The sequence below is a fragment of the Vulpes vulpes genome, chromosome X (assembly GCF_048418805.1).
Source record: "Vulpes vulpes isolate BD-2025 chromosome X, VulVul3, whole genome shotgun sequence".
Classification (NCBI taxonomy): domain Eukaryota; kingdom Metazoa; phylum Chordata; class Mammalia; order Carnivora; family Canidae; genus Vulpes; species Vulpes vulpes.
Genome location: NC_132796.1, coordinates 25,466,264 through 25,491,823, shown reverse-complemented (window position 1 = coordinate 25,491,823; position 25,560 = coordinate 25,466,264). Strand labels below are relative to the sequence as shown.

Genomic DNA, 25,560 nt, shown 5'->3' with positions numbered 1-25,560 from the left:
CTCTCTTTCCACCTCCCCTGCTCTTTCTCTCTCTAAACAAACACCAAAAAACCCCTAAACAAATCCTAAAATGCATTTGGAATTTAAGGCCTTTCAGTAATGACAAAAATATGTGCTGAGTTAAAAAAGGCAAGAGGACTTGCCTCTACCAGTAAAGAGATCTCTGTGTTTCATCCAACATATTCTTGCCTATTAATGCTTCATCTTCTTTCACAAGGAATTTGAAGTGTATGATGCATTTTTTTTAAGGTTCCAAGTCTTCTCTACAAAGTCCACCCATGGATGCCCCGTTTAGAATATAACAGAAAGCCAAGCTAAAATGTGCACACTAAAGATATGAAAAAGATAACAGTCAGGAGCAACTGTAGTAAACACATAACATTACAAACAGATTAAATTACCACAAAGGGACAGATAAACTTCCTTAGTTAAATTACAATAATTAACCACAGTATAGAATTCCCTGAGGTTTAGTAAAGCAATCATTCATTGCACAAGTACTATTTATGAAACACTTTCCATCTATCAACAATTCAACCATTTTTTAAAGTGTCTTTTATGTACCAGACAGAGTTCAAGGAGCGAGGGATGCAACAGTGAACTGAACACATAAGATGCCTTGTCAGCACAGAGCTTACATTTTAGTGGGGGAAGCAGGAACAAGTTATGTAGGTGAGATACACAGAATGCTGCATAGCATTAATCCTCCCAACAGTCGTGACAAGTGAGAGTTATTACCTCATGTTTCAGAAGAGGAACGTATAAACTATGTTAACTAGAATTTCTGTCATTTCTTCCCTTTCCAACAACGTGATGATTAAATAACATGTTCCATCAGGTTGGACTGGGGCTCTACAGAGCTGTGGTGGGCCATGACAATGTGGTGCCTTTTACCCACCCAGGGTAGAACAACCCACGGCCCAGAGAGTAGAGCTAATGCCCAAATGTTGTACAACAGCAAGTCCGGAAATGAGTCTTCAAGGGGCTGGGCAGAAGATAAGAGAATCTTGAAATGAAGGAATGGGAAAAGTATCAAAGGGATGGAAAAAATTTCTGCTAGATTTGGCAAGAAGGAGAATGTGAATATTTCTTGAAGGCCAGGTTCAGTGGTGTGGAAGAGGCAGAAACCAGAATGCAGTAGCCTGAGCAGTGGCAGAAAAGTATGTGAAACTAGCTCACATAGAAGAGAGGAGTCAACAAATAGAATTAAGAAGTTTAAGAAAAAGAATAAATTTAATTATGACCAAAGGAATGATGGAGCCCTCTGTGAAACAGCAGACACTGAAAGACTATGAAGAATCCCATGATCAGTGGAGGGAGAGAAAAACATCAAGGAGCAAGGGACCGAGTAGGCAAAGATGCAGGATTAGGTAAGTGAAAAGGAAGTCTGTACTGTACTTGGATTTGACTCTTGAGTAGACAATTTATTTGGAAGTAGAAACCAGTAAGATTAGGAATATAGACTAGGGATAGGTCATGAGGCTTCTAAGATACCACAGACATTTTATTTTATTTTAAAGATTTACTTATTTATTTTTAGAGCTACAGAGAGAGGGTGCGAGAAAGGAGGAGGGGCGGAGGGAGAGGGAGAGAATCCTCAAGCCGACTCTGTGCTAAGCACAGAATCCAATATGGGGCTTGATCCCACAACCCTGAGATCATGACCTGAGCCGAAATCAAGAGTCAGACACTTATTGGACTGAGCCACCCAGGCATCCTGATATCACAGAAATTTAAACAGAATAACCAAATTTAGTTCTGAAGAATTAGACACTGTGGCAAATATTGTTTTAAAAATATCATTAAAAATAAAATGTATCAGCTTCGTAGTAATAAATGTTTTGACTAAGCATCCCCCAAATAATAATCACACTTCAATGGAAAAACTGATGAATTTTAAAGCATTTTTACAGGGCACATGAAGTATTGGCTGGGGTTAGAAGAACTAGTTATACTGCCTATCCCAACAAGATGTTGCTGTGTATGTTTCTGCGATTCTTATTACCAATTTTATTTCAAATCTATATATTCTGATACAAACACATTATTCCTGAAACAATTCCTTGGAACTTAAATGGGAGGTGGCCTTATTTATATTGGAAATGTCAGCTATAAAGCATTCAATAGAATTTTTTCCCCCAAAGGGCACTGAGAGCTAATTAAACTCATCAAGCATAGTTCACTGAATAGTAAACCAAGACCTTGTGTCTTATTCAGTATTTCACCTTGATATAACAACACTGTTGACCCCCAATACCTGAAAAGTGCAGCATTCAACTGAAACAACTGCTAGACTTTTCTTGTAAAGTCTAGAAAGTTCAGTAACTTTTTTATATTCTTTCAAACACACTGTGGCTTTATCCAATTTTAATTATTTCATTGAAGACAAGATCACTATAAACATAGGTCATAATGTTCACTGGAAGGGTATTTAAGACTTCCAAATGCTTCCCAACAACTCTCTTGGTGTTACAATGGCAAGTACTGCTTCTTGCCCATTCAACACTCATTCTCCTCCCCAGTGTTCCTTGATGGCAAAGCGTAACTTACATAATAGAGGCTAATAGAGGCCATTAATGCAATTTATCCACCACAGACCAGACGATCTGGGTCCTAGCCTCTGTACCTTCTCACATTGCTTATATTTGAGCCATAATGAAACTTTTGAACTTCTTTAGGTATGTCATGTTCTTTCATGTCTCTTTGTGTTCAGATGTAGTTCTCTCTACATGGAGCATGGTTCTTCCACATCTTCACTTTGCTAAACCCTTATCATCTCCAACCAGGCTCAGGATTTCAGGAGTTCAGGTTAGGATAGGTGGCCTTAGTATGTGTTCCCAGAACCCCCAGGGCATAAACATTTTTTTCTGGCATGTAGTTCATTTCATGAACATGCATACAACACTTATTTTGTGCCAGGCACTGTTCTAAGTGCTTTACAAATACTGTCTTAATTCTCCTGCCAACCCTTGACAAATATCCATTATTATCACACTGTTTTATAACCACTGGCATATTTGTTGATCTGCTCCATTCTACCATGGGGCCTGGATTATGTTAGTCAGTCATCTTTGAGCCCAGTATGGTGCCTGACACAGGGTAACTGTTTAATTTGGGCTTGCTGAATGAATGTATTTGTAAATCAATGGCAGAAAAAGTCAGTCAGAGTTAAATGTAAGTTTAGATGGAAGTGAGGTAGAGGATCAAGAGAGGGCTTGCATATTTATTTCTGAGGGAAAAAGGAAGACAGAGTAGGATCTGTGCCAGAAGACACTTTGTAAATAGGGGGCCTCATATGGGCTCTGGCTCCCCAAAGGGCAATGGCAGCAACCAAGAACAGGAGAAACACAAGCCTTACCTTGTCCAGCATCATTTCTGAGGACAAGGCTAAGTGATTCAAGGCCAGGGAGTTATATTTCCTAGGTTGCCAGGGAATCCAAAGACCTTCATTCTGTAACAAACAGAATTATTTGGTTGAGGAAACTCAATGCCACTTCTACCCTTTGGTGGGATCACAGTTAACTTGATGAAAAGTTGCAAGTATTCTCCACCACTGAAGACTTCTGGGGGGAGGTGGACAATATGCCGCCTTATCTACTAGCCTGTTTCAGAGTTTGTTCTTACTGGAAGCTAACTTAAGTTTCAGAGGAATTTTGGAGCTAATTTTAAAAACACCTTTTGTAGAGATGGAAAACAACGAATCAAAATTTTCAATAAATCCTCCATGTTTGCAGAGGATGTTTTCTTAAGTTCTTATAACAGAGAAGACCTCTGATGACTCATCTTAGACATTAATAGCAGCAAACATTTCTGTTCAGTCAGGTACTGCATTTCACATGGGGAAAAAAATCTCATGTAATCCTCACATGATGGCATGAGTTATGTAGCATTATTATTATTGTTAAAGATTTACTAATTAATTTAAGAGAGAGAGAGAGAAAGCATGAGTGGGAGGGGCAGAGTGAGAGAGAATCTCAAGCAGACTCTGTGCTGAGTGTGATCGAGCCCTGCATCAGGCAAGGCTCGATCGCACCACCTGGAGACCATGACCTGAACCAAAACCAAAAGTCGGATGGTCAACCTACTGAGCCAACCAAGCACCCCGAGTTAGGCAGCATTATTAACCTAATTTTGTAGATGGTAAAACTCAGTCTCAGAGAAGATGAGCAACTTGGACGATTTGCCAGACGAATACAAGATGACTTTCCCTCTAATTCTTACCACTTCTACTCTTAATAAAGACAAAATTAATGATTAGGGCTAAATCTTGGACTAGGTCTGGGAATTTAATTATTCAAAATGATGATTTCTGAATCCCAAACCCAGATAATCTCTTATGTAATAAAATTTCCTCCCAGGAGATTCATCAGATTTGGTGTTTTGTTTTGTTTTTTAAATTTTAGCAGACTCTCCAGGCATGGTCTACCCAGGAATTAATTGAACTGAAATATTCACTTTTTACATGTGAGTAAGCGAGAGACATTTGTAAGAGTGCTTATCCTTGGAAATGCAAATCGAAACCACAATGAGATACCACTTGACACCCACATGGATGTCTATAATAAAAAATAAATAGATAACCCCAAGTGCTAGTGAGGATGTGGAGCAACAGAAACCCTCATATATTGCTGGTGGGTACCTAAAATGGTACAGCCACTTTGAAGGACACTTTGGGCGATGCTCAAACATTTAAGCATATAATAACCATATGACCTATCAATTATACTTCTAAGGATATAATGAAGGGAATTTAAAACACCAGTGTACACAAAAAATTCATCACAGTATTATTCATAATGGCCAAAGGGAAGAAACAACCGAAATGCCCACCAACTAATGAAGGGATAAACAAAGGTGGCATATCCATACAACAGAATATTATTCAGCTATAAAAAGCAACGAAATACTGACGTATGCTACAATAAATGAGTAAACTTTGAAGATATTATGTTAAGTGAAAGAAGAAACGAGTGTCACAAAAGGTTGCATAGTGTATGATTCCATTGATATGAAATGTTCAGAATAGGCAAATCTATGTGGATGAAAAGCAGATTAGTGCCTGCCTAGGAGTAGGGGGGATTGGGAAAATGTTAGGAGACTACTAAAGGGTATGGGACTTCTTTCCAGGGTGATGAAAATGTTCAAAAATGGCTTGTGATGATGAAGGCACAACTCCATGGATATACTAGAAGCCACTGATTGTACAGTTTAAATGGGTGAATTTATGGTATGTCAGTAAAGCCATTTTTAAAAAAGTGTTTATTCACCTTTGCTCCCAACAAAACTTATTAACATTTGGTCATCTGATACGTTACATGGCGATGATGCAAGAATTTAGTTGTATTGTTTTGCTCAGTACAACTCACATCAGTTAGTTGTTGGTCATGAAGCAAAACAATAAAAACAATTCTCAATGGGGGCAGAAAGCTTTATGTTCTGCTTGGACTACAGAAGCATCAGTCTTCCCCGAGTAACACAGAGACTGGCCTGTCCATTACACTGGATTGTTCTCAAGAACTCACACAGAGGACAAAGTTGGGAAGTGTTCTTTTGTCCAACTTACTGTTCATAAGACAGCCCAGTGCCTGAGATTCTACAGCTTCTAAACTTTAAAGCATTTTTCCTTGACCCAGTGGCAGCAAAGTAGTAAGTATTGGCAAGAACTGATTTTGAGAAGGAAACTTCATCTCCAGGGAACTGGATCACAGAACTGGCCTGACAACTCCCTTACCCCTCAACATACATCCCAGACATTTCCCAAGGAATAGGAATCTATTCTCATGACTTTATCTTATCAGTCCAGTGACATCCTTTTAAATACCAAGTCCTCTTCTTGTTCCTAAGAATACAAGGCATTCTGAATGTCAGAAAAGATATGGGAAATATGTTTATACTCACGCTTGTATGTAACCCAACTTCAATCAGTGGAGTCTCAAAGGAGAAAATGTCTCAGCCCAGGGATGATTCTCAATTACATTTTATGTTACAGATGGATAATTAAGTGGCCTTTCTCCAACTCAATAGCTCACACAGTGGGAGACACACTTTGAAATGAACAGTGGGAATAGTTATCCAGCTCCAGGTGGGCAGAATCGAAAGCATGCAAAGAAATAAATATTCATTGCATTTTGAATGAGTGCAGAATATTCCAGATTTTCCAGAGGGTTGAGTCTGAAGCCAAGGAGTTGAGCAATAGCCCAAAAAGAAACGGGAGATAGTAGGGTACCCTAGGTAGTGGCATCCTTTTGAGCTCTAGGGTCTCTAGAGATCAAAACAATAGCTCTTAATTAACAAAAGGTGCTGAGAATTGTCACTTTTTTTTCCAGAATGTAGATTGTCTCACTAAATGAACATAGTGAATGCTGAATTTTCTGCCATGAATTTCCATGTTTGTTAACCATTCCTCCTTTGTCCTCAGATTATTGGATACTGATTTGAGACATCCTTGGTTGGAGAAATATTTGGAAGGTAAATTCACCAGGACTGTTAACTGTTTAGGTGTGAGATCAGAGAGACGGTCAAGAGTCCCAAAAGTTTCCCTATTTTTAGCAGAGAGACTTCCATGTGCAAGGAAGTTTAAATTAATTTCACAAGAAGATACACTAGTGTCAGTGGGTGGAGTAACTGTGGGAAAGGACAAGGATTTCTCATTTGTGAAATGCTGTTTCTGTGCTGGTCTCCAAGCTGGTACTTTACATACCAATTTCCACTTAGTATAACAAAGATATTTCTCTAAAGCACAATTGTTTGAAAATAAAAAGTGGCACCTGAGGAGGACGAAAATGCCTCATGGTGAGAGGGTTCAAGGAAAGGCTTGACCACCCTTAGGGATGATGTAGCACAATGCTTCTTAAAATTCAAAGTGTTGGGAATCACCAGGGGATGTTTTTAGAATGTGCATATTGATTTACTAGATTGGGCTGGGGCATGAGACTCTGCAATTTCTTTTAAAGATTATATTTTATTTATTTGAGAGAGAGAGAGAGAGAGAAAGAGAGAGAGAGCATGAGCTGGGAGAGGGGCAGAGGGAGAGGGAGAAGTAGGTTCCCTGCTGAGCAGGGAGCCCAAAGTGGGGCTCCATCCCAGGACCCCGGGAACATGGGATCATGACCTGAGCTGAAGGCTTAACACTTAACTGACTGAGCCACCCAGGTGCTCCATGAATCTGCATTTCTTTTTTTTTTTTTATGATAGTCACAGAGAGAGAGAGAGAGAGAGAGAGAGAGGCAGAGACATAGGCAGAGGGAGAAGCAGGCTCCATGCACCAGGAGCCCGACGTGGGATTCGATTCTGGGTCTCCAGGATCGCGCCCTGGGCCAAAGGCAGGTGCCAAACCGCTGCGCCACCCAGGGATCCCCATGAATCTGCATTTCTAAGAAATTTATAAGTGATGCTGCAGCTGCTGGTTCACGGGCCACACTTTTTGTAGCAAGGATGTCTAACAAGTCTCAACCTATTAGTGGATTAAAAACAGATATGAATAATATTCCATTGTATTCATAGACCACATCTTTTTTATCCATTCATCTTTCGATGAATGGAATATTACTCAGCCATTAGAAATGATAAATACCCACCATTTGCTTCGACGTGGATGGACCTGGAGGGTATTATGCGGAGTGAAATAAGTTAATCAGAAAAGGACAAACATTATATGGTCTCATTCATTTGGGGAATATAAAATTAGTGAAAGGGAATAAGGGGGAAAGGAGAGAAAATGAGTGAAAATATCAGTGAGGGTGACAAAACATGAGAGACAACTACCTCTGGGAAACGAACAAGGGGTAGTGGAAAAGGAGGTGGGCGGGAGGTTGGGGTGACTGCATGATGGGCACTGAGGGGGGCACTGGGTGGGATGAGCACTGGGTGTTACGCTAAATGTTAACAAATTGAACTCCAATAAAAAAATAAAAAAAAAAAACAGGAAATTGAATGTAAGGAGGGAAGTATCTGAATTCATTGCATACTGTTTTATGGAAACTCTCAGGCCCAGTTAGGCTCCAGTTTGTGCATACTACGTCATAATGTATTTATACATTTCTTTTTTATCCTGGGTCACAAGCCAAAACTCTGGAAAGCTAGGCTTGTGGAGGAAACCTGTACTGACAGATTGAATTAGACAATCACTTACACTCCTTCCTACTTTGACGTTCTGATTCTGTTCAGTCTTATGTCTCTTATTCAAATACAGAACAGTCAAAGAGGCTTGAGCACCGTCATTGAATCCATGAACTTCATCCTCATGTTGGGAACCCAAGATGCTGACCACAGCAAGGCACGGTGTAAAGAGGTGTCATTTCCTTGTGGTGTTATGACAGGAAAGCCCAGAGAATCTCTGCTTCCAGAGGTGATATTTGGTTCTTCTTTCTGTTGTTATTCTGATGAGGGGTCATTTGTTCAATTACAAAGGTGGGTTAACATTAATGGTGAATTATAGGCAAAGCCATTTGGAAGTAAAATAAGAACCTAGAAGAGTTCATGTCATTTTCAAAGCTACGTTATTTGCAAGGTCATAACTCAAGCCTTTAAATAAATCTGGTTTGTTATTTTTTAACTGAACAAAGATTGCATTTGAAATTCAATCAAGATACAGTGTCACTTTTGTTATTGTTCTAATTTACAATTTATACCAAAAATATCTTAGTTTAAAAGACTATAGGCTTCCCAAGGGTACCAGTGTGTTGAGGAACTTACACACACACACACACACACACACACACACACACACACACACAGTTTGTAAATTTAGGCTTGGAGCCGAACAACCAAGGGCAAGCAAAAGCAGTTGCAAATGTAAAGAATGTCTTATGGAAGTATTTCAGTTTGGAGTTTTGCTACTGCAGTAGTCAGAAGGCTAAGTTTGCTGTCTGAGAAGTAATTACTAATAAATGACTTGTGTTGCCAGTGTCAGAATGGAAGGAATTAGATTCTACAATGCCAGTTCATGCGGCTTCTCTAAGAAACCCCTGACGCTATGTGAGTCACATTAATTATAAAAGTAGAGGATACCATATTTTAAGACCATATAAAATATCCATTCTTTCTGTATTTTATAGTTATGTCCTCATATCACAAGACAATTTTTCATTTAAGAACATGAGCTGCTGTTTCAAATAACCTGTTAGCTAAAATCAACACAGTATTTCCTTCTTTAGTTAAAAGCTGACTAGGTCCAAGTCCCATCCAAGTGATGCCTATTAATGCTAGAAACATCTAATTTGATCCTAAGGCATTTCAATACAATTTGAATCTTTTGATGCAGAAAAGCCAATGCGGAATGTTAGTTACTGAAGATCAAAATGAATCAATCAACTTTGGGGAGAAATACAAATAACTGAGTGCCCTTGAGAACATTTGAATGGAAGTAAAAAATGAACTTCTCTTGATTCCTTCTCAAACATTCAACTCTGTGCACCTACTAAGCCCAGATTCAGTGGTGTGCTAGGTACAATAGGAAATGCAGGATAAACAAGAAGTGAGCCCTGTCTTGAAATCCCTTTCACTTGGCTTTTCTGAGTTGCTAGAATTTCGGAGATAGAAGGTCAAATGGATATATGCTCCATTCAGTTGAGCACATCTGGCTTTAGCTAGCGGTGGGTCCTGACACTCTCTTCTTATTCTCAATTGCATCACTATTTTTTTGAAAGATGTATTATTTATTCATGAGAGACACAGAGAGAGAGAGGCAGAGACATAGGCAGAGGGAGAAGCAGGCTCCTCACAGGGAGCCCAATGTGGGACTCGATCCTGGATCCTGGGATCACGCCTTGAACCGAAGGCAGATGCTCAACCACTGAGCCACCCAGGCATCCCAATTACACCACTATTTGGCATGTCTCCAATTTGGCTAAAAATCAAATTTTAGTCCATGTTCTAAGGGACTAACAATCAATAAGCTAATAAACTGTTTCCTATTTACATTTCAAATACTCAAACTGATTGTTTACATGCTGGGTTATACTTCGATTACAGGTAAGAACTCTTAGAAAAAAAATGGGACTTCTAGAGTATGCTTGAGGTTCATAAGTTCCACATTTCATATCAGTGAGCTAAACTGAGTCAAAATTTTCATATTGAAACATAAAACACTGCTTTATTTGAACATATAGCATTAGAATTCTTTAGAGTTGGCCTCTGAGTGGTAAGGTACTTCATGGACATCTTAAATGTCTTACACTACTTCAGGCAGTGTGTGTGGTATATATTCCTGTTTTATAGTTGTCATATTTACTTTTGGATGGTCTAGTATTTTTTTAAGGTTTTATTTATTTAAGTCATCTCTACACCCAATGAGGGGCTAACTCAGACTCTAATACCAAGAATTGCATGCTCTTCTGATTGAGCCAGCCAAGCACCCTTGATGCAGTATTTTGAATTTTATTTGTTATCTTGAGTTCCAAAAAGAAATGATGGCACTGAATAAATTTAGATACTTATCATTTCTTCCTTCAATGTATTCCTAAAGAAGATTTGGTAATTATAGCTAGACTAGGTCTAGTGCCAAGAAGCATGCTTGTCAATGAAACCAAACCTTCACTTGAGTTGGGTGAGTAAAAATAAGATTAGAATCAACTAGGTCTTAATTGTCATGTCCAAAGTCTAAGACTCCATGAAGATTGATAACCCAGGAAATGCCACAACTTTTTTTATCTAATTCATGCTAGAATTGCTGCTGAATAATGATTATCTACCTATCAATTCCGGATACTGTGGATTGTCTAACAGTCTTTCAATGGCCTAGTACAAAGGTGTAAAAGTGCTACAAATTTTAGATACTGGAAGAGACCAGTGGTGAAGATATTTAGGGCAGCAAAGCCTTTCAAACAATGTATTCATAGATGTCTATGTAAAAGGCTGCCTGGAACTCTATGTAAAGGATTATTTTTAAACTGAAAACACTCAAAGCTAAGAAACAGAAAATCCATATTTAACTTCTCACTGCGAATATCCAATTGTTTTATGTAATTGTTAGATAAACCCTGCAATACGCCACCTATTTATGTACGTGAGTGCCAAATGTATAGCAAATATATTACTTTGTGTTCTTTTTATTTTTATTTTCTCACCGTCATCTTGTTGAATAGGAACTACACATGTACTATATATGTAAAAGTAATTGTCCAGATTTCATTTCTAAGATTTTTTTTTCGATTTAAATCATACACAAGATGGAGAGGAAGCAATGTAGACCTTTTTATTATTTTCAGGCTTCCTGAGTCATAATTGGAGAAATGCCACTTTACACCCCTCACAAATAAAGTGCAATAGGAAAGGGAAAATGGTTACTGTCTATCAATGCAATTTTCCAGATGCTATAAAAGAAGCTTTTTTCTCCCCAGGTAAAGGGTGCACATACCCAGGTACACACGCACACACATATACACACACATGCACACACACACACACACACAAACACAATGAATCATTACTTGGACTTCCAGTTAGTAAAACAGTAAAGTATCGTTGAACAAAATGTTCACAGTAAAATCCCCTAAATAGATACAGAGTACTAAACCTGTATGAACTTAGCTGTGGTTAATTAACCTTTCAGGGAAACACAGGAGCAAAAGATACATCAGGAGCCATGCCAAATCTTCACCGATTTTTAACCTTAAAATAGCACCAAATATAAATATGACACATTCAAATGGATCCTCACGCCCACGTGTTGAATCTATGATTTTATCATTTGCTACAGATGAAGAAACTGAGGCACAGAGACTATTTACCAGGTCACAGGGCCTGATTGGTGCTGGGTGCTGACTTGGAGGTTCGTGCTATTTCTCCCAGGATCAGGGAAATGGCAAGAGCTTGGGAACTGAAGGTGGAAGGAGGGTAAGTAAGACACTGTGGAAGACCCTGCATTTTAGGTGGCTGTGGAGTGTATGTTCATGTCTTTTGCAACTAGGGAGATAATGGTGGGATTAAAATTATATTTTTTAAAGGTTGGAATGTTCCTTGAAGCATGAGGTGGATATGGGGAGGCAATAAGAGGCCAGAATCAGACCTGGCCAAATCTCTGTGTGTTGAAACAGTATCCTGTTATGTGAAGTAAATAAAACAGAAAATACAAAGACCTTGATCATCCTTGCCTGTTATCTGAAATGAGTTCATTACTGGTTATCATTTACACAAATTAATTCACATCCCTAACTTTTTCTGGATACTGAAGGTTATTCCACACTTAACTACACTTCTGCTGAGATCTGGCAACACAAAGAAAGTTTTGTGTTATTTTCCATTAGAAGACAATCATGAGCTTTGTAGATCCTTCTCCGTTTATAATTTATATTCTTTTAAAAGTTAACCTTAGCCTTGTACATGTTGTTTTGTTTAGTGTCCTTGTGCCTGGTTTTAATCTTAAATAAAGGGATAAGAAATGCTACTTTTTTTTTCCCAACGGGGGAAGAAAATCTGAAAAGCCAATTCAGCAAACCCAAATACTGCAATAGTTTTATCCCACTTCACTAACCTCTCCCACTTGTTAGGAGCTTTGACTGGAGCTAACAAGGTTATCAGATTGTATGTCTATTGTCCTGTTATGACTTCCTTGGCTGGCTTCCTGCGGTAAACAGTGCTGATGTGATGTTTTGTTCAGGCGGCAGCACAAGAGGTAGCGGGAGGAGGAAGGTCTACAGAGGGGGGACTGGGACAGGGACGAGGTCAGAGAGCTGTCAAGGCCTCCCCAGCGGGGGAGCTGTAGCAACTGCTACCTACGGACAATTGTCATCAGTGCCGCAAATGTGCTGACCTTAGGGCCAGGTCCTCTTTGGCAGTCCAGAAATGGGGGAGTGAAACCGTGTGCTTTGTTCTCTTGAAGTGAATACAGAATACAGGCAGCAGTTAACAGAAGAAATAGAAGGAAAGAGGGTGAAGAAGAAGTAAGTGAAAGAAACACTGAATCTGGTTAAGGTAAAAGGAGCTCAGCACTGACCTATTTTCTTCTTCTTCTTCTTTTTATTATTATTATTATTATTATTATTATTATTATTATTATCAATTCTCAGTTCACATAATCACTTGCCAAATTGCTCTGGCTAAATCCTCCAAGGGGTGAAGGTGATTGTATTTAGGAAAGGACTTTAAATAAAACATTGTATGAAACCTTATCTAATCAGCTCATGAAAAATAGAAAAGCATATTTGTTCATATCTCCCCAAGGTTCTTTGGTGTCCTATTGTGTCCCTATTGCCTTTGACAAAAATGCAGATGTTGCAGGATGAATAAAACAGTTGATTGAGTAGAAGCTAAATGCTTTAGATTCCTTTTTATGCATCGATGTGAGTTTCAGCTAACAATGCTAAATGACATCTGTCACATACATTATGTGTCAATTTCAATTGCTGCTATAATGAATTACCACAAACAGTGGTTTAGATCCACACGAATTTATTCTCTTCCAGGTCTGGAGGTCACAAGTCCAAAATGGGTGTCAGTGGACTAAAATCAAGGTGTTGGCAGGGCTGCACTCCTTTTGGAGCCCCCAGGGGAGAATCTAATTTCTCCCTTTTTTCCAGATTCTACAGATCACCTGCCTTCCTTAACTGGTGGCACCTTTCCATCTTTAAAGCCCCTTGTGATCATCTGGGGTCTGCCCAGATAGTCCAGGATAATCTCTTTATCTTAAAGTCAGATGAATGGAAACCTTATTTTCACCTGCAAACTTATGTTGCTCTTGTCATGTAACATAACACACTCACAGGTTCTAAGGATTAGCATGTAGACATCTTTGGGGGGCCAGCAATCTGCCTACCGTGCATGATATCAACAGAAGAAGTAATGAGCACTATTGGGCAGTTTATGTAGGATAAAGGTTAAATTAATGCTACTAAATACATTTCTTAGAGTAGATGTGGACAAGCCAAGTCAGGCACACTTCAAACACCCATGTATTATTCTAGGCATTCTCACTGTGCCTCCTGTTTTGTCCTTCAGTTTAGGATGCTCATAAGATGCAGTTTCTCACACAATTTTGGGGCTGTTGTTAAGCCAAATGTGTCAGTTGCTTATCAAGTTAAATAGCTACTATTTTCAGAAATCAGTTTTAAAATAGACACATAAAACCCACCATGTACCACTGAAGTGCTAGGTGTAAGGTATGTGATATGATCATGGCACACGCATACATGCCCTCACGAGATTGATGCATCTATTCATAACTAGAAAGGTAACTTTTACATAAGCCTGTGCTACTTTAATCTTTACTCAAAATATCTAAGGAGGAGGAGGCAGCCGTTGTCCAAAGGTAGTCAGTCTTCTTTCTAGGACATATTATATAACTAAAGGGTTTGGTTGCATAACCAATGGGGTTGGTAAGCAGTCTTAAATTCTCCTTTTATTCCAGCAGCTATTCCAAAGTATAATGCCATTTCTTTGTTCATATTTATCAATTATTGAATTGGTGCAAAATTTTATCTCAAATTAAAGTTTAAATTCCAAAACAATGTGTTTATCCTCATTTTTGAGACAGCTCATTACATGTGTCAATGAAGTATTCTGAGACAGATTTATGCTGACAATTTTGAGGTAGAAGCATTTACCTGGACTTCTAAGAAACACCCTGATTCTTGTCCTATGTCCCTCAAACTTATCTTCTATACTAAGCGACTTAACAAAACACAGCTTTTTAGCATGATATACACCTGCAGGATCTGATCTGTGCTAGAAATTTCTCTATGAACTTAGTTCTCATCACTTCCCACTTCCCACTTAATGCTTCTTGAATGCATACCAGACTTCTTATGATTTTCTGCACTAGCCATATCGTGTCAAGCCTCAGAGCTTTTCCTTTCATTTCTTCTGTTTGGAAGACTTTCTCTAGTTCCTTTACTTAGCTCAATCCCAAACATATATCAAGACTTTTCTTAGGTATGGCTTCTCCTAACATTTCCCCTAACCCTACACTTAACCCATCCTGGGTGATGACTCCCCTCACCTTTTTTAAATGTTCATCCCCTTCTTTTTTTTTTTTAAAGGATTTTATTTATTTATTTTATAGTGAGTGAGAGCTTAAGCGGGAAGGGCAGATGGAAAGAATCCCAAGATGACTCTAAACTGAGCATGGAGCCCAATGCGGGGCTCGATTCCAGGACCATGAGATCATGACCTGAGCCGAAACCAAGAGCTGGACACTTAACTGGTGAGCCCCCCATGTGCCCCAGTGCTCATCCCCTTTTTGATGTCAGAAATGGTGTCTTAATCTCTTACTTTCCCATCAATTAGGAAGGAAGTTTAAGAGAAAATAGTCAAGACATCAGGGATGATTTAACAGAGCAAACACTATACCCTTGACCGGAGAGAAAATAATTAAGAGTGAACTTCTGCAGTTAGATCAGTCATGAGTATCCAGTCTAGTCTCCAGGCTCTGAAGAACCAATGAGATGAAGCACGATCAGAAAGGTCAGAAATCCAATCTTCAGATTTCCAGGGGGTACTACTTCTTTAAGATTGTTATGCACTTTTATTATCAGTGAACTATATCTTTCAACTTTCAACTGGGTTCTACTATATTAGAATTAGGTCAGTAAATTCATCCTCACAGTTACTTAAAAACTGGGTTATATCTTCTTCTCTTAGCCTTACATTTTTTTTTAAAGTTGGCAATACTCGTTGTTTTAGTCTATCTAAAGTTTCCCCTGTAATTTATAGAATACAGGCTTCCTGACAAGGTATAAGTGGAAGTAGTTTCTAAATTCTTCTATCTAAACTCACCTCTTTTAGTAAATGATGGGTTTAACTGGAGAAAATCCCCAAACATCTCTGTGGTCTTTGATTTTCTCCATGGCCATTAACATCAATTTTATAATGAGACTCCCTTTATGTGGTCACCCGACTACCAGCTAAATGAGATGAAAACTTAAATGCATGCTTGAAGGTTGGGTCTTAGTGGAAAGTGGCTAAGCTAGACCTAATTGGTCACCATTATTCTTAGCTTCATTAAAATTCTCTTTTTTTTGGCTTAACAGACACTCCCACACTTGTTGAAGCCAACTGAAACAATTTCAGTCTCATGGCCATAGAGAACATACCAGCTTCCCAGAGGAACCAATGTACTGGGAGGAATACTTATTCACTTCTGTTAGTATGCACCAACCAGACTAGCAAGACTGTGCGGCAATATTAGAGCCAGGATCTTCCTTTCTCTTGCTTTGTCAGCCAATTAGTGGGAGGAGCAGCTATAAAGCTAGTGTGTGCGTTCACGCACGTGCACACGTGTGAATTCTTCTGTTTCACAAAAGCACGACCTGACATAAAAGAGTATGAAAGAGATCTATAACCAGCACCATAACCCAAATAATAGTCTTTAGTTCTATAAGACATAGGAAATAAAATAATAAAAACTGGTTTATGAAAACTGATTTATGTTAGGGGTGATATACAGAAAAATGCTTTGTGTTGAAAGAAACAAGTAAAAAGTGTGTGAAGTTGAAACTACTTTTATGAAATGGAGTTTTGTACAACTTTTCATCAAGCTTAGATGTGTGTGGGGATGAAGGTTGTAAGAAATCTCTTCCATTATTAAAAAGTATAATTCATGTATTTTTCTCATTCAAACATACCTTGTCTTTGCTGCAACTGTATGAGGTATTTTACAGTCTTTCAGCATACTCATGAGTGATGGGAACATTTCGCCTAAATCCAAAATAAAAGATTTTATTTAGTGGAAGCATTAAACCCTGCAGGACAGCTGAATGTTACAAAGCTCTTTTTTAGCCCCTGGCAGTGAAATAGAAGATCTTTAGAAGGATTGAGATTGTCACTGTGGACCTAAGAGATGTCTCTTTTATTCAAGCCTGCAGGTCAACTTCAGTCATCTTGGGAGAGCTTGAAAACTTTTTTTCCTCTTCACAGAACGGACTATGGGGAGCAGGATGAAGCAAGGACTTTTGAACACCAAGAACTAACTTTATGTAATAAGATTAGAGACTTTTAAGTATAAAGGTCAACAGGCCACATTCCAGTTACTTCAATGAGAACCAACCATAATAAAATAAAGTCTACTTTTTTGATATTTTATCAACTAGAAATTCCTATTAATGCTTTCTCTCACACGGATAATTGAAAACTGATATTCTCACTAGTGACCCTGAGGCCCTGAAGCATCTTGAAAGCTTTCTCAAATTATCAAAGAAAGATGGAATGACTTCAATATCATTTCAATATTAGGCATATTTCATACAGTGTAAGGATTCAATATTTGTATATACTGCAGAATGATCACGACAATAATTCAAGTTAACATCTTTAAATACTTTTAAGATTGAGGATACAAAAAAAAAGATTGAGGATCCAAGTGTTGCACAGAAGTATAGTACTTTCAATTCAACAAATTGATTAACAACAAATAGAATTTTTAAATTGTATACAGATTTAACATAGCAGTTCCCTTCAGCATTTGATATAGATTTTCAATATACAAAAAAGTGTACGAGCTCATGTAAAAACTACAGAAACAATAAGACAAAGCCTTTAAGGTCTTCACAATCTGATGGGGCAGAAAGGTATACATATAAGCAAGTATAATGAAAATAAGGGCAGCCCAGGTGGCTCAGTGGTTTAGCGTCTGCCTTCAGCCCAGGGCATGGTCCTGCAGACCTGGGATCAAGTCCCATGTCAGGCTCCCTGCATGGAGCCTGCTTCTCCCTCTGCCTGTATCTCTGCCTCTCTCTCTCTCTCTGTGTCTCTCGTGAATAAATAAATAACATCTTAAAAAAAATATAATGAAAATATTTTTAAACAAATGTCTTCACGTCATGTGTAAACCACTGCTGCAGAGTCTCAGAGCTGAATGATGAGAAACATTTTAATTTTTAAAAATTTTCTTAAAGATTTAATTTATTTATTTGAGAGAGAGAGAGAGAGTGTGTGTGAGCAGGGGGGATGAACAGAGGGAGAGGGACAAGAAGAGTCTGTGATGAACTTGGAGCCCAGTGCAGGGCTCGATCCCACGACCCTGAGGTCATGACCTGAGTGGATATCAAGAGTTGGATGCTTAATGGATTGAGCCACCCAGGCACCCTTGATGAGGAACATTTTTAAATATCAAGAGTCAGTATACACAATAGTAATGATGTTGCAATTCTTCATATGAGGGATCCAGTCTCACCCACCCCAGTGGCTCAGCTTTACCCTGACTTGTAGGCTAATAAAAAGCTTGAATTTGGGATCCCTGGGTGGCGCAGCGGTTTGGCGCCTGCCTTTGGCCCAGGGCGCGATCCTGGAGACCCGGGATCGAATCCCACATCAGGCTCCCGGTGCATGGAGCCTGCTTCTCCCTCCGCCTGTGTCTCTGCCTCTCTCTCTCTCTCTGTGACTATCATAAATAAATAAAAAATTAAAAAAAAATTAAAAAAAAGCTTGAATTTATAATTTAACATTTGATAATTGAAGAAGGGTGGAGTGAGGGAAAATAGTAGTCTGGTTCATGGGAAGAGGGTTCCTGTTTTATTGCCCGGGGATGTGTTGTTGTCAGTCTACCATGATTTTCCTTAGGCATCTACTGAATATTGGAGGGAGGTCATATCTAAGATCTTTTTGCTATGAAATCATGTTCATCCACAGGCTCGTTCTTCTCCGTTGGCCTTTGGATGCATTCTCTGTCCTTTTCTGACCTTCGTGATGCTCCCAGGAGTCTGACCACTCTGAATGAAATCTCCTGTGCTTCCTTATGAATGGCTTCAAGTTGGGTTTGGCCAATGGGAGTCATTGGTAGGTCAGAGGTTGGGGGAAGAAAGAGAACAAGGTCCATACCTGCTGGCAGCGTCTCTTCCTCGATTCTGGTTCTCACTAGTGTCTGCTTCGCCCTCTTCCCCTTCAGCCTTAGAAGTGGCAATGACTTTCCACTGCTGCTAGACTCTGGGTGCCTCAGCATGCCTCATTTTCCCCTCAACTCTGTATTAAGATCTCTTAGTTTTGAACTACATGGGGATAAGTTATACTTCCTATTGGGATCCTTGCTGATCCCCAGGAACAAAGCATTAGGCTTTGAAAAGAATTTTGTTTCTGAAAAACAGAAGAAAGCTTTACCATGACTGCCTAGAATTCAAGTGCAAGATATTGTGATAACCACGAATCTCTAGGAGACTTCTTCGGGAGTCAGAAAGAGTCATGCTTGCTCTCTTGCAGTTTTGTTAGAGACTTGGGTCTCGTCTTGCTGCATCTGGTCTCCCCAGGCCCTTAAATCCACATCGACGCCAGAGACAAGTGAGTTAGACACAGAGGTAATTGCGTCATTAACCTGCTCAAAACTTTTCAAGGGCTGCCCATCATTCTCAATACCGACGAGATCCTTTAGGACCTGCCTGCTGCCTACATACCCAGCATTATCTACAAACAGTTTAAGCACCTGGAGTTTTGAAGCACTCTATGCTCTCCTATGCTTCTACAACTGGAATGCTCACCTCATTTGTCTGCCTGCCTTACTCTCTGAAATGTTTGTCCTGACTTTTCAAGACGGAGTAAAGGGTTCCTTTTCCTGTGCTTCTCTACAGTTTTTTGTAGAGTCCTCCATTATAATATTTATTTTAGGTTCCCCAAACTGTTCCTTCATTTGTCTATCCCTCCACAAGAATTAAGGTTCTTGGGGCATTCTACATCTTCTTGTCATTTCTATGCCAAGCAATGTCAGGTACATCATAGAAATCTGATGAATCAGTGTTTTTTCAATCTTGATTGCACATTAGAGTCATCTAGGAAGAATACTTAAAACAAATCTTGAGGCCGTGGCAGCTCGGTGGCTCAGTTGGTTAAGTGTCTGATTCCTGATTGCAGCACAGGTCATGATCTGAGGGTCCTGAAATTGAGCTCCACATCAGGCTCTGTGCTCACAGGGAGTCTGTTGGGATTCTCTCCTTCTGTCCCTCCCCAGTCTCAAATAAATAAATCTTTTATAAAAATCTTGATGCTGGGACACCTGGATGGCTCAGCAATTGAGCGTCTGCCTTTGGCTCAGGGCATGGTCCTGGAGTTGGGGATCGAGTCCCACATTGGGCTCCCTGCGAGGAGCCTGCTTCTCCCTCTGCCTGTGTCTCTGTCTTCTGTGTCTTTCATGAATAAATAAATAAATAAATAAATAAATAAATAAATAAATAAAATCTTTTAAAAAATCTTGATGCCTAGGGGTGTCTGGGTGGCTCAGTCAGTTAAGCATCCAACTCTTTATCTCAGCTCAGGTCTTGATCTCAGGGTCATGAGTCCAAGTCCCATGGAGAGTTCTATGCTGGGCTAAGAGCTTATTTAAAAAAAATCTTGAAGCTCATGCCCTATCCCAAGCAACTGAATTAGAATCAGGAGAGTGGACCCCCCACATCAGCATTTTTCAAATTCCCCAGGTGATCCAAATGTGTAGCTCAGGTTGAAAACTGTGATAGTTGATGAATGAATGAATCAACGTGTTAAAGGAAATTTAAAACAACAACAAAAAAAGGAATACACTAGAATATTAATGGTGATTTTCTGTGGTTAATTGGATAATACGCTAGCTTCGCATTCTCTGTATGTTTCCGAATTTCCCAGATTTCCTGGAACAAATATATATCATTTTACCATTAGAAAAAAATAAAAATACTGGTAGGTGACCTTTACCTGCTAGCAGTGTGAAAGCTAAATGTTTTATAAATCATGGCATTTGAGGATGAAACCAAAGATTTTACTTCTAAACCTCAAGCACATCACCCACTGTGTGTCTGTGTGTTCAAGAGGTTAAAGGGACAAGTCCCTGCAGTCAGTGACATGGTATTGCTCCATTCACCGTATTTACAGTTCGGGTTCTGTCAATCCTTTACAAAAGAAACTTATTCCAGGGTGAGGAGACAGTTGTTAAATAATGGACACCATCTCACTACTTTCACATATTATTTCACAAATAGGAGACTTTAAACATAGGTCTTCTGCTAGACAGGACTGTGGGGTTTGGGCACAAGTACTGAGCCAGAGAGCAAAACAGTTTAGCAGCAACAACAAAGTTTCACCCACATTTAGATCACAGATAACTACAAATACCACTTTCTTCTAATCTGAGGAAGAGGGGAGAGATAGTAAGAAGTGTTGAGGGTGAAGGTTGCTGTGACTTTATGGGATAAGGATGGCTGGTCTTTGTGCCAGGCTCTAGGGCCTGGGTACAGCTGCTGCTCAACTTCTGGAGGAGGGGTATGGTCTGGTTCACAGAACCCACTCTTTGCACATAGGATACAGTTGCAGAATGAGGGCCACCATTACTTTCTTAAATCTGCCTGCATTTGTAGGGCTATAGTGTCTTAGTTTCTTTTCTGACTGGAATCACCTTAGAGGTTATGGTGTTAGTAGTGATGATATATTTAGTGAAACAATTTCTCAGAGTTTTGTTCATGGATTATTTAGTTTGAAGAGAAGCCTAAATGAATCCTTCCATTTTTAAAAAGATTTTATTTATTTGAGAGAGAGAGAGAGAGACAGAGAGAGAAAGAGAGCGAGAGAGGGAGAGAGCAAGCGCACTAGCAGGGGGGGAGGAGCAGAGGGAGAAGCAGAGAGCCTGATATGGGGCTCCATCCCAGAACCCTGAGATTGTGACCTGAGCTGAAGGCAGGTGCTTAACCCACTTAACCCACTGAGCCACCCAGGCACCCTGCATCCCTTTGTTTTTATGTATTGCCAAATAGTGGCCCCCTAAAAGGGAGCCAACATCCTGAAGTGACCCAGTACATTTGTGGCAGTACTCTGGGTGCTAAAGCACTAGACCGGGCAATCTCAACAACACCAACCAACATTCTTTCCAGGAAGGAAGTGATCCCACTGGGGTTCACATGTCCCTTGCGATGCTATGGCACATACACGGGCGGTATGTGACCATACTCTCTGTAACATAGTGAACTGTGTAAGGAAGGAAGACATCCACTGAGGCTCCATCTATTCCTTCCCTGGGGCAGGGATTTACTAAACAATAACCCCTTCTCGACTTTCAATATTACAATTTTTATAACCTTCCCTAGGGGTCCATCTTAGAGCTAGAATAAAGAATAAAACTGAGGCCTCAGGCCACTGGTGACAGCACACATGAGGCTTTTCTTTCCACAGTTGTGAAATGTGTGTGTCCTGGTCTGTGGATGGAGGAGCAAACAAAACCAGTTACAAAGCTGTGAAATCTTAACCTCAAGTATTTATGGATTCTTACATGTTGGGCCAGATAACCTACTGCAGAACAAAGGTGTACATACTTCTACTGAATAAAATGACTGCTCTCTATCATTAAGAAACATGTATAGAATGCCTACTACTGTACTAGAACAAATTAGGCATGCAATAATGGTAGCTACTCTTACTATTTTACAATTGATCAGCTGGCTTCTGAAGAGTGACAAGAGTAGAAGTGAGCTGGTTTCTCTTAATAAACTTCATATTGGCAATATGATGACTTGTAGGCATTCACAGAAGAATCTAGAAATTTGGGGAGAGGGCAACCAAATGACCAGGCATCAGTAAGGAAAAGTTCTAATAAAGGGCTTTGCCAGAACGTGAATACAAAGTATTTAAAGTTCCAAGACAAAATGTCAACTAGACTCCCTCAGGGATCAAAAATTCAAGGATGGATCTGGGAGCACCCTTGTCAAAGACAAGGGTTCTTTTTCCTCTGGAGCTCTTGAGTTGAACATGTTGGTTAAGCAGTTTTGTTTCCCCCCAGAATCTTAAGTAATCACAGTTGCCTTTTTTTCCTATTACCATTTCAACTGATCAGAACTAGACAACTAACATTTTCCCCTCCCTCCTGTGCTTATCTTTCTCAAAATTTTTAAATGCTTTATGAGTAAAAGGATATATTGTCCCAAATAAGCAGTCAAAACTGACATGATGAACTTTATTGTGCAACTGGCCAACTAAAGAGTGCAATTTTCCCCCCTGAGGACACATTCCACATTTTGTCCACATTTTAAGACTCACTTTAATCTCCAAATCACATATCTGTACACCTATTTCCTTTGTGCTGATTTCACTTAAATGCATGGTTTGTCAAATGAAGACTGTAAACCAATATTTACGCTATTACATGTAACACAAAGGAATGGCTTTTAACAGAAATTCATCGACCTCCTCCACAACATTTTTTCTTATAAAATACAGGCATCAAAACAATTCTGAACATATTTATGATACTACTAGTAGTCAGCACTCATACCGCTTCAAACATTCACAATTTGTCGCAATATTCATTGTACCTGCTACTTTAGACAATCTCAACTGAAGCTCTTTCACGAAGCAAGATGGATAAAGCATGCCTATTTTCCCTTCTTGAGATTTTTTTTTACTTTTCTATAGTAATCTGACTCTTCTCCCAGGCTTTCATTTTGTAAACCTGAATTCTATTTTGAGTACTCCGAGTTTATGCTTAAGTGACGGTGTCTCAACAAGAGGAAGGAAAATTGTGCTGCATTTTTCCTCCTGTAAACTGAAAACACAATGGTGTATATATTTTAAATATATTCTTACCAATGTCCAGGTCATGTTTACCAGCTGGAATTCTTTTACTTAATGTATGGGTACTCTGCACTGTGAAATATATATATATATATATATTTAAATATTTTATTTATTTATTCATGAGACACACACACACACACACACACACACAGAGGCAGAGACACAGGCAGAGAGAGAAGCAGGCTCCATGCAGGGAGCCTGACGTGAGACTCAATCCCGGGTCTCCAGGATCACGCCCTGGGCCAAAGGTGGTGCTAAACCGCTGAGCCACCCAGGCTGCCCTGCCCTGCACTGTGATATTTAATCAAGACATTAACACAAGTAGAAGATTGTTGGTTTAAGACAAGTTTGAGATCCACTAAAATTAGTTGTTCTGTGTTTGTCCTTCTGGTGGCTGTGGAAACTTCCTATATTTGGACATCACTAGACATCTTAGCTCCTGAAGTACAACTTTAATGTTATATTTTGCTATTTTGCCAACACTGGTATGCTCTGTGCATCCACCATTATACTGGAATTATTAATTCCATTCATATTAATTTTGGTTACAAATCTAACTGATAGAGGGGCTCCTGGATATTTAGGTCCATATTCTACTTTCAGGCTATGTATTCTGTTTTCATAATTTGTCCGTGGAGATTGCCATCTTCTCCTACCCCCAACACCAGGAGTGCAATTTTCAAAAAATAATTTGAACCAAGAATCTTGATTACTGTAACTAACGTTAAAAGTGGCTGGCTTCCGGGATGCCTGGGTGGCTCAGTGGTTGAGTGCCTGCCTTCAGCCAAGCATGTGATCCTGGGGTCCCGGGATCAAGTCTCACATTGGGCTCCCTGCAAGGAGCCTGCTTCTCTCTCTGCCTATCTCTCTCTCTCTCTCTCTCTCTCTCTCTCTCTCTCTGTGTGTGTGTCTCTCATGAATAAATAAATAAAATCTTTTTTAAAAAGTGGCTGGCTTCCAAGGGTGGAAAGGAACTAGAAAGTGCTTTTATAGATTCAGAATATTTTCATAACAATGGTTTTGAAGGAAACAATGCATATGTATGGGTCTTCATTAAAGCACACAAAAGCCACAAAAGGCTAGAAAATCATGAGAGGTCACCACATGAGTAAGATAACTTTTTTTTTTTTTTTAACAGAAAACAGCTGAGAGTCAGTCTCTTCTGTTTTATGTAGAGAAATTTAGCTGATTATGAGGGATAGTAGGGACAAGCAGGGCAGTTTAGAGAAATCATAATCATGGGAGTCTTTCTTACCAGGATTTACACTAAATTGTCAAGAAGAAAAAGTCTGGTTTTTGTTCCTTCATCTGTTCACATTCTGAATCCAGGATTCAGTGATACCAGTTATGAAGAATAAGGAGTTGAATAAGAACCAATCCCAGATCCTAAGTAGTTTATGGTTTAGAAGGAAAGATTAAGCATGATTATGTCATCAATATATCCTGCTTGACTAGCCTACTTACAAAATAAGGTTACATTTCCTTTAAATGTCTAATAATTGCCTTGTACTCATCAACTCCTGCCACAGTGCTAGGCTTTGAGTAAATGATAAAGTATTTGTGATTCAGTTATTATCTGCTTCTCTGATAGTATAACTGGCCATATACGACTAGGTTTTCTCAGACTGGATGAATTGACTTTAAGGGTTTATCCCATTCCTTCTAATATATTACAGTGTTTGTTCTTCTTGAGTAAAGCAATGGTAGTGAAATATTTAAGGGAAAGTTTCTTAATTTGAAAAGAATCAGACCAAGATATGGAAACAACTAAATGCCTACCAATGGATAAATGGATAAAAAAAAAGTGGTATCTATACACAATGGAATATTATTCAGCCACGAGAAAGGAGGATACCCTGCCATTTGTGACAACATGGATGGACAGAGAGCTCATTATGCTAAATGAGGTAAGTCAGACAGAGAAAAACAAATACTGTATGATATCACTTATACGTGGAATCTAAAAAACTCAAACTTGTAAAAACAGAGTAGAATAATAGTTACCATAAGGAGAGGGGTGGGGGATATGACTGATACTATTTAAGGGTACAAACATGGAATGAATAGTAAATAAGCTACAGAGATCTAATGCACAGTATCATGAATATAAAC

At 39.2% G+C, this 25,560-nt stretch overlaps 1 long non-coding RNA gene and 1 pseudogene across 3 annotated transcripts; one reads left to right on the top strand and one right to left on the bottom strand.

Annotated features, from left to right (window-relative positions):
- The first annotated feature begins 12,759 nt into the window (after positions 1-12,759).
- LOC140596069 (uncharacterized) lies at positions 12,760-17,016 on the top strand. 3 transcript variants are annotated; one of them, XR_011998103.1, is made up of 4 exons: positions 12,760-12,912; positions 14,999-15,139; positions 15,223-15,399; positions 16,793-17,016. It is a non-coding gene; the product is annotated as an uncharacterized lncRNA (long non-coding RNA). The 3 variants fall into 3 exon arrangements; XR_011998102.1 differs by lacking the exon at positions 15,223-15,399 and having other exon boundaries at positions 12,760-12,881; XR_011998101.1 differs by lacking the exon at positions 15,223-15,399.
- A 6,796-nt stretch (positions 17,017-23,812) lies between these two features.
- The window catches only part of LOC112919023 (ubiquitin-conjugating enzyme E2 variant 2 pseudogene), a 40,314-nt pseudogene continuing 38,566 nt past the window's right edge, over positions 23,813-25,560 (bottom strand).